At 47.7% G+C, this 10,593-nt stretch overlaps 1 long non-coding RNA gene across 1 annotated transcript; it reads right to left on the bottom strand.

Annotated features, from left to right (window-relative positions):
- Positions 1-1,433: 1,433 nt before the first annotated feature.
- LOC125947087 (uncharacterized) lies at positions 1,434-2,370 on the bottom strand. The gene is made up of 3 exons (XR_007468126.1): positions 2,256-2,370; positions 2,009-2,073; positions 1,434-1,729 (listed from the first exon to the last, which is right to left on the bottom strand). It is a non-coding gene; the product is annotated as an uncharacterized LOC125947087 (long non-coding RNA).
- Positions 2,371-10,593: the final 8,223 nt, after the last annotated feature.

Raw genomic sequence — 10,593 nt, 5'->3', positions numbered from 1 at the left:
CTGGATTACACAAAATGAAATGAATGAATGATGGGGGAGCATCAGTGCGCTAGGCACCATTTCGATAATAGGACTTGTCTTCGTCTAGGCTGGCCGGGGGTTTCGACAAGTGCTCTTGCCGAACATTAGCTAGTGGACTGAGGCCTTCATAGCTTTCTTATTTTGCTCTGTGTTGCCAAGGATCTCATCTGCCATGGATACTCACTTTGCATTATTTGTTTGAGCTATTTGCATTTTATTGTTTCGAAATTGGACGTGGTCATTGAGAAACACCGTAATGGTGGGCTCCGGATTAGTTCTTATTTCATTGCGGTTCTTTAGAGTGCACTGATATCGCAGAGCACACAGGCATTGACCAATTTTTGCACACTGTTGGTGCCATTTCCATGCAGCTTAGGTCATCTATGATGTTCCATTAACAAACTTCTGTCTCGTGTTGCATTGTGTCACTTACTTGAGCTTGAAATAGGTGAACCGAGCATGTTCTGGAGCGTTGAAAATAGATGTGTGATGCTGTACAGTGGAAAAAGAGCCTGTTTTGTTTTTTGTGTGTATAAACTTAAGGGACTGGGTTGAGCTGTTTGATGTAGAGAAGAAAAAAAGGTACTGTACTGGGAACATTTGCGAGTTCTGCGTAGTCACCTGCCTTTACTTGTCAGTGAATTTTGTGTACATGTGACTTACTCTTATGTTTTCCACTTTTATATTATGCAATCCTGTTTTGCATGATATTTTTGGTATTTGATGTCATTGCCATTAGGCACTTACGTTTTGAAGTCTGTCCTATTGCCTCCGAATGCGATTGCATTTCAACCTGCTTTGGATGCGCTAGCTTTAGTTCAGAATAATAACTGTTCCAGCAAGCAGCAGCTTATTGTTTAGCTTCATCGTCGTCATCATCATCAGTCTATTTTTATGTCCACTGCAGGACGAAGGCCCTGTGACCTCCAATTACCCCTGTTTTGCGCTAGCTGATTCCAACTTGTGCCTACAAATTTGATGACTTCATCAGGAAATTTGTTTAGCTTAATATTTGCGAAAAGCATGCCCTTCTAGTGCAGCTTCTCAAATGCTGCATTAACTTGCCAACTTATGTTTCTAGTGTGACTGCTTTCAGTGTTGTGCACACATGAAGCAGCAGAACTAGTGAACAAATGACATGTTAACTCTTAATTTTTTTTTCTAAGATTGTCAATACCATACCACTATGTACCTTTAGGATATAGGCATTTTCTTCGGTTGTGCAATAAAAGTGAGAAATGTGAAATGCTTTTTTTTTTCATTGTGTTTTGCGCACGAAGTATAGTAGTACAAACAAATCTCAGTGAGCACATGCTTTATTTCGCTGCAGCTGCAGCAGGCAGAAGGTAAGTAAAATAAAATCTTTCAAGGGCTGGGATGCTCTCGTAAAGAAGGTATCATCCCTACTGACTTCAATAATGACATTTTGCCTGCTGGAATATACAAAAAAGTAGCACTTTTGTACATTCAACAAGTACAGTAATATCTGTACTTGAGTGAAATATCTGTGCGTTGTCTTCAGTCTTCGGTTGCTGCCTGTTCCCTGGATGTAGTCTAGGATGCTCTCTCCCGAGCTGTCGAACATGTCTGCTTCTTTACACTTGTGGGGACACTTGATTTCCAAAAGGCATGTTTCCCCAGACAGGCAGAACATGCCATCAGGGCTGCCACACAGCCAAGGCTGATCCGGGTGTATGAGCAAACCCATCTGAAAAAGTTACAATTACCTCACTGCCAGGCACTACAAGCACTCAGTGATTGTCGTAGCTTGTCACAGGCATCCATAATGACCAATAATGCTAGTCTGTACAGTATCCCCTCCACAGTTTAGTGCAAGTTTCATCATATTAAAACATCTGTCCCCATGTTGAAGTTTATGCCGCCCAAAGGGTAGTGCTTTAGTTTTTTTTTTTTTGGCTTTGAAGGTTTTGTCTCTCTCAAGTGTTCATTGTAGAGCACTGAACACCAGACTAAAGTTTGATCTCACCTCCACAACTTCAACACCTAGTTGACGCTCAAACTCCATTCGAGCCAGGGGTTCTGTACGGAGTCCTGTTGTTGAAGAAATAAAAAAAATAGCTTTAAACTTGGCATTGTACAATTAGAATACACATCACTAAAACAAGAATGAAAGAGGTCGACAACCATTTGCAACTACATGTACATGGTTTCTGTTCTGTGATTGTTTTTAAGTGCTGTGTATTCCACTAGAAAACCTTGTACTTTATACACACCATAGGCCGTGGCCTCTGTAGAAAATGGCCTTGAGTTCAGGATGGCCCTGGCAACCTCCTCAGGGCTCCGTCGGGCATGGAGTATTGTGTGGCTAGTGGTACTGCTTATGCGAAAGTTCTTTTCTTTGTGCCACCTAAATTAGAGTTAACATACCCAATATCAGAAGAATGAAGAGTACATGTAAAGAGCAACAATGTCCTCTGTCACTGATGTTTCCATACCTTAGACAGCTTGACTGGCCCATGGGGGCCACACATAGGTCTGACAGTGACTCACAGACAATATTGTCTGATAAAACTCCTTCTGCTCTTGCGTCATGAGTTGTACGTAATCCTTTGCTGCTACACTTAGCTTCGGGTAGGTGCCTGATATCTGCAGCACATGCAAGGCGTTGCAAGGTGCTGGAAGCAGCTGGATAATTTTTTCGAGCTGTGAAACCCGCCTGGCTTCTTGTTCTGCTTCAATGCTGATTAAGTCTGCCTCACTCCTCGCCATCTCTTGCAGTGCTTCCGTAAATGGCGATACAATGCCCGGGAAGTGCTTCAATGCATAAAATGGGGACGCTCTGCAGGCTGTTTGTTTCCTACAAAGGGGCTCTTGTATTCTGGGAGCAAGAATGACAAAATTCATTGCATATTAAGCAATAGCTAATCAGTGTGCTTAGCACAGAACCACATAAAAAAGTGACAGCTATGAAGGTGATAGCCTGAGAAAAGATGCATTAACAGAGCACTATAGTGATAAGGATGACATGAGATAACAGATGTTTCATGCAATCAGTGCTGTAGTCAAAATTAGCAGCACACGTACTATAAGGTACGTTAACAGCGCAAGGCCACCAGAGGGGACAGAAGAGGAGAAGAGAAGGCTGACGTACGTACTATGCACATACTATGCAACAGCAATACAACCAAATGCATCGTACTTCCAAACAATTCTTCAATGCTGGCCTTATCATTTAGCTGCGGCTTCCCTCGTGGCTTTCCCCATGCCTGTGGTGCACTTGTGCAGGACGCATGATCAAATTCATTCAAATAGAAAGCAACTGCAGCACAGTGCTTGCAGTTACCCATGCTGCCGTAGCGGCACGTGCATTTGCCACTTTCGATTGTGCGGGGCTCAGTCAGCTGCGAATCGGAATCAGAAGAACAGGCAGCTGAATCATAATGCGAGACCAAATAAAAACAAAGAAAAGTGAAGTCGGGGCCGTAACAAGCATTGAACGCCGGAAACAGTCGGCTAATGCATTTCTCGAGCCTTGTTATATCGCACATGCACAAAAGCATACTTAGGCGACATCGTTTTGTTTACTTACTTTGAGGTCCACTTGGTATACGTGCTTGCTTTGCTCCGACAGACATTTTGCAGAAATCTCAGACCCGTCAACCTCCCGGACACCGAACACATGGTTATTGTCCAGCAAGCGGCGTCCTTTCCGCAGTAGCGATGGCCGAAAATACTCGTCGAGGCCGTGGACCGGCTTGAAACCGCAATGCAGAACCCGCGACATCGCGGGTAACTTGCGTCTCTCTCCGGGTGCTGGCCGAGTGAAAACGTTCGCGAGCAAATGCAGTTGCGGTTGCAACGTTGATAACAGTTCAAATGTCGCAAGCACAGTCGGAAGCAACCACGGAAAGTAGGGCTCGAAGGGCGCTGACACACGGTGGCAAAGTTTCGTTTCCCGGTGGAGCGCCTGCGTGATTGGGGACGCCTCCGTTGGTGGCGCGGATAGCAGCGCGCTGGTGGAGCCGCCCGACGATTGTAGGTTCCCTATAGCAGACACGGTCACAAAGAAACACCGATGTTGTAGGCCACTACTGCTTTTCTTTCTCACGCATGTCGCGTCACCTTCAGTTCGAACGCTCACTTTGCGTCGATGACCACAAAAGTACACTAAAACAACTAGATGCTGCAACTAAACGCCGCCAGAAACCAATCTAATTACTCACAAATTCAGGACCGTCTCGGAAAACACACACACATGCAGCCCGCAATGTGACTCAGTAGCGACAGCTGTGACACCTGTCGGTGATAGTTACTGCGATTTCGGTTTCGCTTTGAAAGCATAAAAACAAAGCTTTTACACTGCGTGTGTATATTTCTCTTTTAGCTATTCATTCTACGCTACTCCTAAGCTATTTTCTGTGCTTACAGGCAGTTTCACTGGACTTTAGCTGCATAAGCATTAGCTGATATGAAATTACATGGCAGGACAGGGGGGGGGGGGGGGGGGGCTATTGTTTTCGTGTAACTAAATATACCAGATAAGTGAGTGCGTTTATTTATTTATTTTTTTTGCTTGGACGTTTATCTGTAAGGCGAGGTGCCCTTTCTGATTCTATAAGATGCTGAGCTGCTTACGAGTCTGTTTTCTTTTATCCTCCGAGAAATAAATATCTTTAATTGGTATTTTGAAGACGTTCACAATGCGCATGTTTCTAAAGTGGTATACTCACGAAAATAGTAAATACCTTAACGAACTGCAAGGTATAATAGTTATAATTTCTAGTACTCCATACGCGCGCCTTTCATACCCGTCTCACCAGGAAAGACACGCGAGTCTCGCGCTGGTCTGCATATGCCCGACACCGCGAACGTACTTGGCAGGCGGGAAATTGCGTGCACGCTTTAACAATGCCTCGACACTGGCCAGTGAACAAAGATCAGGCCTGCAAGTCACCGCAAATTTCTGGAACCTCATTCTATCTACAATGATTGGCTCAATGTCCTATCCGTGCATGCATTCATATTGTCTGCAACTTGAGAGGGGAAATATTTGAGTAAATTGCGCTACTTGTCAGTATTGTAAATACTGTATGCATTTCATATTGTATACGCTGGTTATCAGTGGCGTAGCCAGAAATTTTGTTCGGGGGGGGGGGGGGGGGGGAGGGAGGGGGCTCAGGTTGCAGCGCGGCCTCCTCCTTATAGAATTTGTGGAGGGATCAAATGCATGAACAATAACTGAATTGCCAATGCCATTGTATATTAGATGCTGTAAACGAATTATTGAGTGCTACGCACTGTCAAGTAAAATGTGTATTTTTTCATAAAAGAATATATTCGTATGCCCCAAAAATTGTGGCAGAAATCACTGATATCAATGCTTCCGCGTTTTCTTTTGTCTATTTAATAAGTAAAGAAAATATCACACGAACTTTAGAACAATATCAGTTCGAAACCAGCAAAGCAGTGCATGCAGCTGATATGAAAAACGTAAAGGCCATGAAATGAATAAGTTGAGGAAAAATATTTTGATGAATCGTTGTCATTCAAGAACCTTGTTTACATTTTTGTACATATGCAACGGTGCCAACGGCCATGAAAAAAACTCAATGACCCTGTCCCTCGTTGCAATAGACTGCGCAGGAGCAGCTGTAACCGGTCGTGTATTGTAATTACACCGAGATTATACTCGCAACAGTGAGTGCGAATACAAAGTAGTAGTTCTGCAAAATATACATGAGAAATGCGAAGATAGAATGGAAAAAACAAATGCGAAGATACAACTCGCTAAAGGCCAAAAAGAGTCGCTGGAAAGAAAGTTCACTGCTTGTATGCACAAAACCTCGCAACGAGATATTTAAAAATACGTATAAGTCTCCAGTAAATCTACCTATTTAAGCAAACGTCGCTGTATAAAATCTGTCAAACAAGACAAATAAACATTTTGCGCAGTCACAGATAGCGGGGGGGGGGGGGGGGCGTTATAACCCCCCCCCCCCCCAGAAGCCGAGTTAACCCCCTTTTTTGAGTACTGCAACTAAGATGTAAGACGCGCAACCGTCTGCACACTCGCAAACTTGCGCAAAACGCGCATTTTTTGACAATTTCCCGGGAAGACATTGAAATTAGTGCATTTAGATAGTATTGTCGCAAGATGCGAAAAACGGCACACAGAACGACGGTGGTGCGACAGCAAACACAGGCTCTATATTGAAGGCCCAGCAATAATTGTCCGCGCCAACTTTAACTTCTTCGGCGAGAGAGATGCTTGCGCTCGTGTCCATCCCTTCATTGTCTTCTTTAGTCGTGACATTGCCTCCCTTCTAAGAAAGCATCGTCCCGATGCTTTATCGTGACGACGCCAGGATCTTTCCACGCGTACGCTGCAGTGATTTCATTCGGACAAATAAGGCTTCATCCGGACGACGTGCACAATCTCCGGTGTATGCCGTCGACGCCTTGAGGAATGTGGACTATCGGAAACGACTTCATAGTTGACATCAGAGAGACGTCGTATGACTTTATACGGACCGAAGTACCGCCGCAGTAGTTTCTCTGAAAGGCCACGATGGCGAACGGGAGTCCAGACCCAAACTCTCTCTCCAGGCTCGTAGGAGACTCTTCGGTGGCGAAGGTTATAGCGCCCTGCATCGTACTCCTGCATCGTACTCCCCATTCGAACCTGCAAGTACAGAAGATGACGACGCTACAGCGTTTGTTGCCGTTGTCAACACGACTACGCTTGCACAGCAGCAACGCGAAGACCCAGAATTGGAGCCCATTATTAGCTTCCTGGAGGGTCGCACTTCCACTCTGCCAAAACGCTTTGGAAGAGGAGTTCCATCGTTTTGCTTACGCAACGACGTCCTCTATAAAGTGAACTTTTCTCCGAACGGCAGCCCCTACTTGCTCGTCGTCCCACCATCTCTCAGGAATGAAATATTGCAGGCATGCCATGATGAAGCAACATCCGGCCATTTGGGCTTCACACGAACGCTTTACAGAGTGAGACAAAAGTATTACTGGCCAAGATTGACGGCGACCGTTCAACAGTACGTCCGTACATGCCTTGATTGCCAACGGCGGAAAGTGCCAGCCGTCAAACCAGCAGGCTTCCTCCATCCCATCGAAGTACCCAGAACTCCATTTGCACAAGTCGGAATGGATCTGCTAGGCCCATTTCCAACTTCTGCTACGGGACACCGATGGATTATCGTAGCCACGGACTATCTAACGCGCTACGCCGAAACCAAAGCCCTGCCGCGGGGAACGGCCAGTGAAGCAGCTCGATTTTTTATAGAGAATGTTGTACTGAGACATGGCGCCCCCACAGTATTAATAACTGACAGAGGAACTGCATTCACAGCCGAGCTATTGGGCACAGTTTTAAGACTTAGTGGCACATCTCATCGGCAGGCAACGGCGTACCATCCGCAAACGAACGGACTCACGGAGCGCCTCAATAAGACACTTGCGGATATGCTTTGCATGTATGTTGATGTGGAGCATAAAAACTGGGACGAGATATTGCCATATGTCACCTTTGCATACAATACGGCTCAGCAGGAAACAACGAGGATGACACCGTTCCGCCTTCTCCACGGTCGCGATGTCACAACCATGCTCGACGCAATGTTGCCGCATGAACATGGATGCGATGGCGTCGAAACTGATGCTGACTACATCACTCAGCGTGCTGAAGAAGCCCGACAACTTGCACGCATACGTATTCGTCGGCAGCAGGAGTACGATGCAGGGCGCTATCTTACACATCGTCTTCGAAGATACGTAAATGCTCACGTCGCTGATCGACACAGGGTACGGCCAAATCTGCATTCATCCAAAACGTGACCGACCTGTCCGGAATGTTTATAATAGCGCCGTATTCGTGCAGAAAATCCATTCCCAGTATCACGTCTCTGCAGCACTCCAGCAATATAACGAAAGTTGCAACAAACGTCGAGTTACCAATATCAATTCTGGCTGTGCATTTGCCTGTAGGGATCATCAATTGACCTCCCGCCGTTCTTATGTGGGGACCAGTCCATGACGTCTTGACTTTATTAAGGTTATCGGAGAGTTTCTGGCTAATTATTGAGAAATCGGCCCCAGTATCTACTAACGCGGTTACTGGGTGTCCGTCTATGAAAACAGCGAGGTCGGCACTTACGACTTCCCTTGGGGTCGGCAGAGGCATATTGTCCGATTGCACAGATAGTGTTGGGGGTGTTGAAGCATTTTGACGGTCGGCAACCTCCCCCCCAAAGGTCGCTTCTGTTAGTTTCCCCGACGAGGGCTTGGGGACCTGCCGCCCCTGACTACATCGGCGTAACTGCGACCTTGCGGCGAAGAGCTCGGTGCAGGTGACGGAGAGCGGGTTCGACGAGTGAACGGATGTCCTTGTGGAGCAACATCGTCACCGTAGCGCCTGTTTTCGAAGCGAACTCGAGGAAAGGTGGGTGGAAAGCTCTGGTATCCGGGGTCACGATACGGGCAAAAGCGGTAAACGTGGCCGGCTTCTCCACAATGAAAGCACAAAGGACGGCGGTCGACGGTGCGCCACATTTCCGTCCTGCGAACAAATGGTCGACTTGTGGGCGTCCTCTGCGGCCAAGCTGTAGTTGTCTGCGGAGGGAAGTAGGCCGATGTTTCCACAGGTACACTAGGTTGCGTGGTCAGTGGCTGCGCGTTGTACGGCGGGGATGCCGGCTCGTTGAAAGCACGAGCCATTGGTTGTGAGTTGTAGGCTGCTGCTGGAGGAGGACGATGAACAGCCGATGCGTAGTTCAGAGACCGTTGGTCTGGTAGGGATTCGGGCAACGAGAATGCCTGCCTGATTTCTTGTCGCACAACCTCTGCTACAGAAGCCCCGACTGACTCCTGCGGGGTCACAAGGAGGTTGCGAATCTCTTCACGAACAACCTCCCGGATGAGCTCACGAAGCTCATTGCCGGCAGCCAGAGCAGAAACGTTGCTCGAGGCGTTGCCTGGGCGATCGAAGGGTCGGCAACGTTGTTGCAGTGCTCGTTCGATGGACGTAGCTTCCGAGATGAATTCCGCAACGGTTGTCGGTGGGTTGCGAAGAAGACCGGCGAAAAGTTGTTCCTTGACGCCTCGCATCAGATGGCGGATTTTCTTTGCTTCCGGCATCTCTGGGTCAGCGCGGCGGAACAGGCGTGTCATGTCCTCCGCAAACATGGCGACGCTCTCATTCGGTTTCTGGATGCGCGACTCGATTAGTTGGTGGGCAGAATCGCGACGATCGTTGTTTGCGAAGGTGGTGGAAAGCTGCTGTCGAAACTCATTCCAGGAAGTCAGTGTGGCTTCCCGGTTCTCGTACCACGTACGAGCGCTGTCCGCCAGAGCGAAGTAGACGCGTGAGAGTTTTTCTTCTGCAGTCCACCGATTCGCCTTGGCGACTCGCTCGTATTGCGCGAGCCAATCTTCGACGTCCTCGTAAACATCACCATGGAATGTCTCGGGAGTCTGAGGATGCTGCAGAGTCACCTGAGAAGGTCCTGCTGTTGCCATATCGTTAGGTAGAGGTCCGGTTGGTGGGGAGTTGTCCAAGAAGATTACCTCCGGGCTGAGGCCCCGCAGTCGGCGACTGTAGCGGTGGACAGGAGTGTCCACTGGAGGAACTGGTTGCGGGTTAGAACTGGGCGTTGCACTCCGCACAGGAGTTCCGGGCATCAGAGAGTACCCAGCACCTCCACCAGTGTCGCAAGATGCGAAAAACGGCACACAGAACGACGGTGGTGCGACAGCAAACACAGGCTCTATATTGAAGGCCCAGCAATAATTGTCCGCGCCAACTTTAACTTCTTCGGCGAGAGAGATGCTTGCGCTCGTGTCCATCCCTTCATTGTCTTCTTTAGTCGTGACAGTATTTACAAACTAAGGCAAACTGTGAAACCTTCCCCCCCCCCCCCCCCCCTGGCAGAGATCCTGGGTGCACTACTGCTTTACGCAAGCAAAGACCGACGATCCAGAAGAGCAAAACTATCACAAATCGCAATATGTACTCGGCCCATGCGGCGGTCGCGACAGCGCCATATGGGCAGAATAATAGCGGAATAATGCAGAAATCAGTACGCAAATATGCCTGCACAGCGCCCACAATTATTCTGCACCCAAAATTAAAGGAGGGTATAGGCTCCGTACAGTGAAGTTTGCTGCGATTGCTGCGCCATCTGTCGCAGCGCCGCCAACAATAATGAGACGGCCAAAGCGCGCGGGAGTATTCGTAGGCGCAGCGTCGATGGTGCTGTTCGGTCTTTTCTGGCGTTGAGACAATGTCATCCTTCAGCTCGACTAATTCGAATCCATCGACTGAAAGCGTACGGAAAAGGAACAGGAACAAGTGCCGGTACTGCTGCGTAAAAAACTGCCACAGCCATGAAGGCCAGCCTGGCGTGAAATTGTACCGATTTCCTGGTCGCCCGTGGGAGCAAGAACGACGAAAAAGATGGACTGTTGCTGTTCGAAGAGTTAAGTAATTGTGAAAACAGCGTTTTGCTAGTGTCAATGTAACCATATGCTTTAAGGTCTAGCCAGGTCTAGCTGCTTGAGGTTCTGCAACTGTATTTGTGTGACAGTGACAAGCATGAA

This window comes from Dermacentor silvarum, chromosome 7 (genome assembly GCF_013339745.2).
Source record: "Dermacentor silvarum isolate Dsil-2018 chromosome 7, BIME_Dsil_1.4, whole genome shotgun sequence".
Lineage (NCBI taxonomy): Eukaryota > Metazoa > Arthropoda > Arachnida > Ixodida > Ixodidae > Dermacentor > Dermacentor silvarum.
The sequence above is the reverse complement of the archived record's forward strand: the minus strand, read 5'-3'. Positions and strand labels throughout refer to the sequence as shown.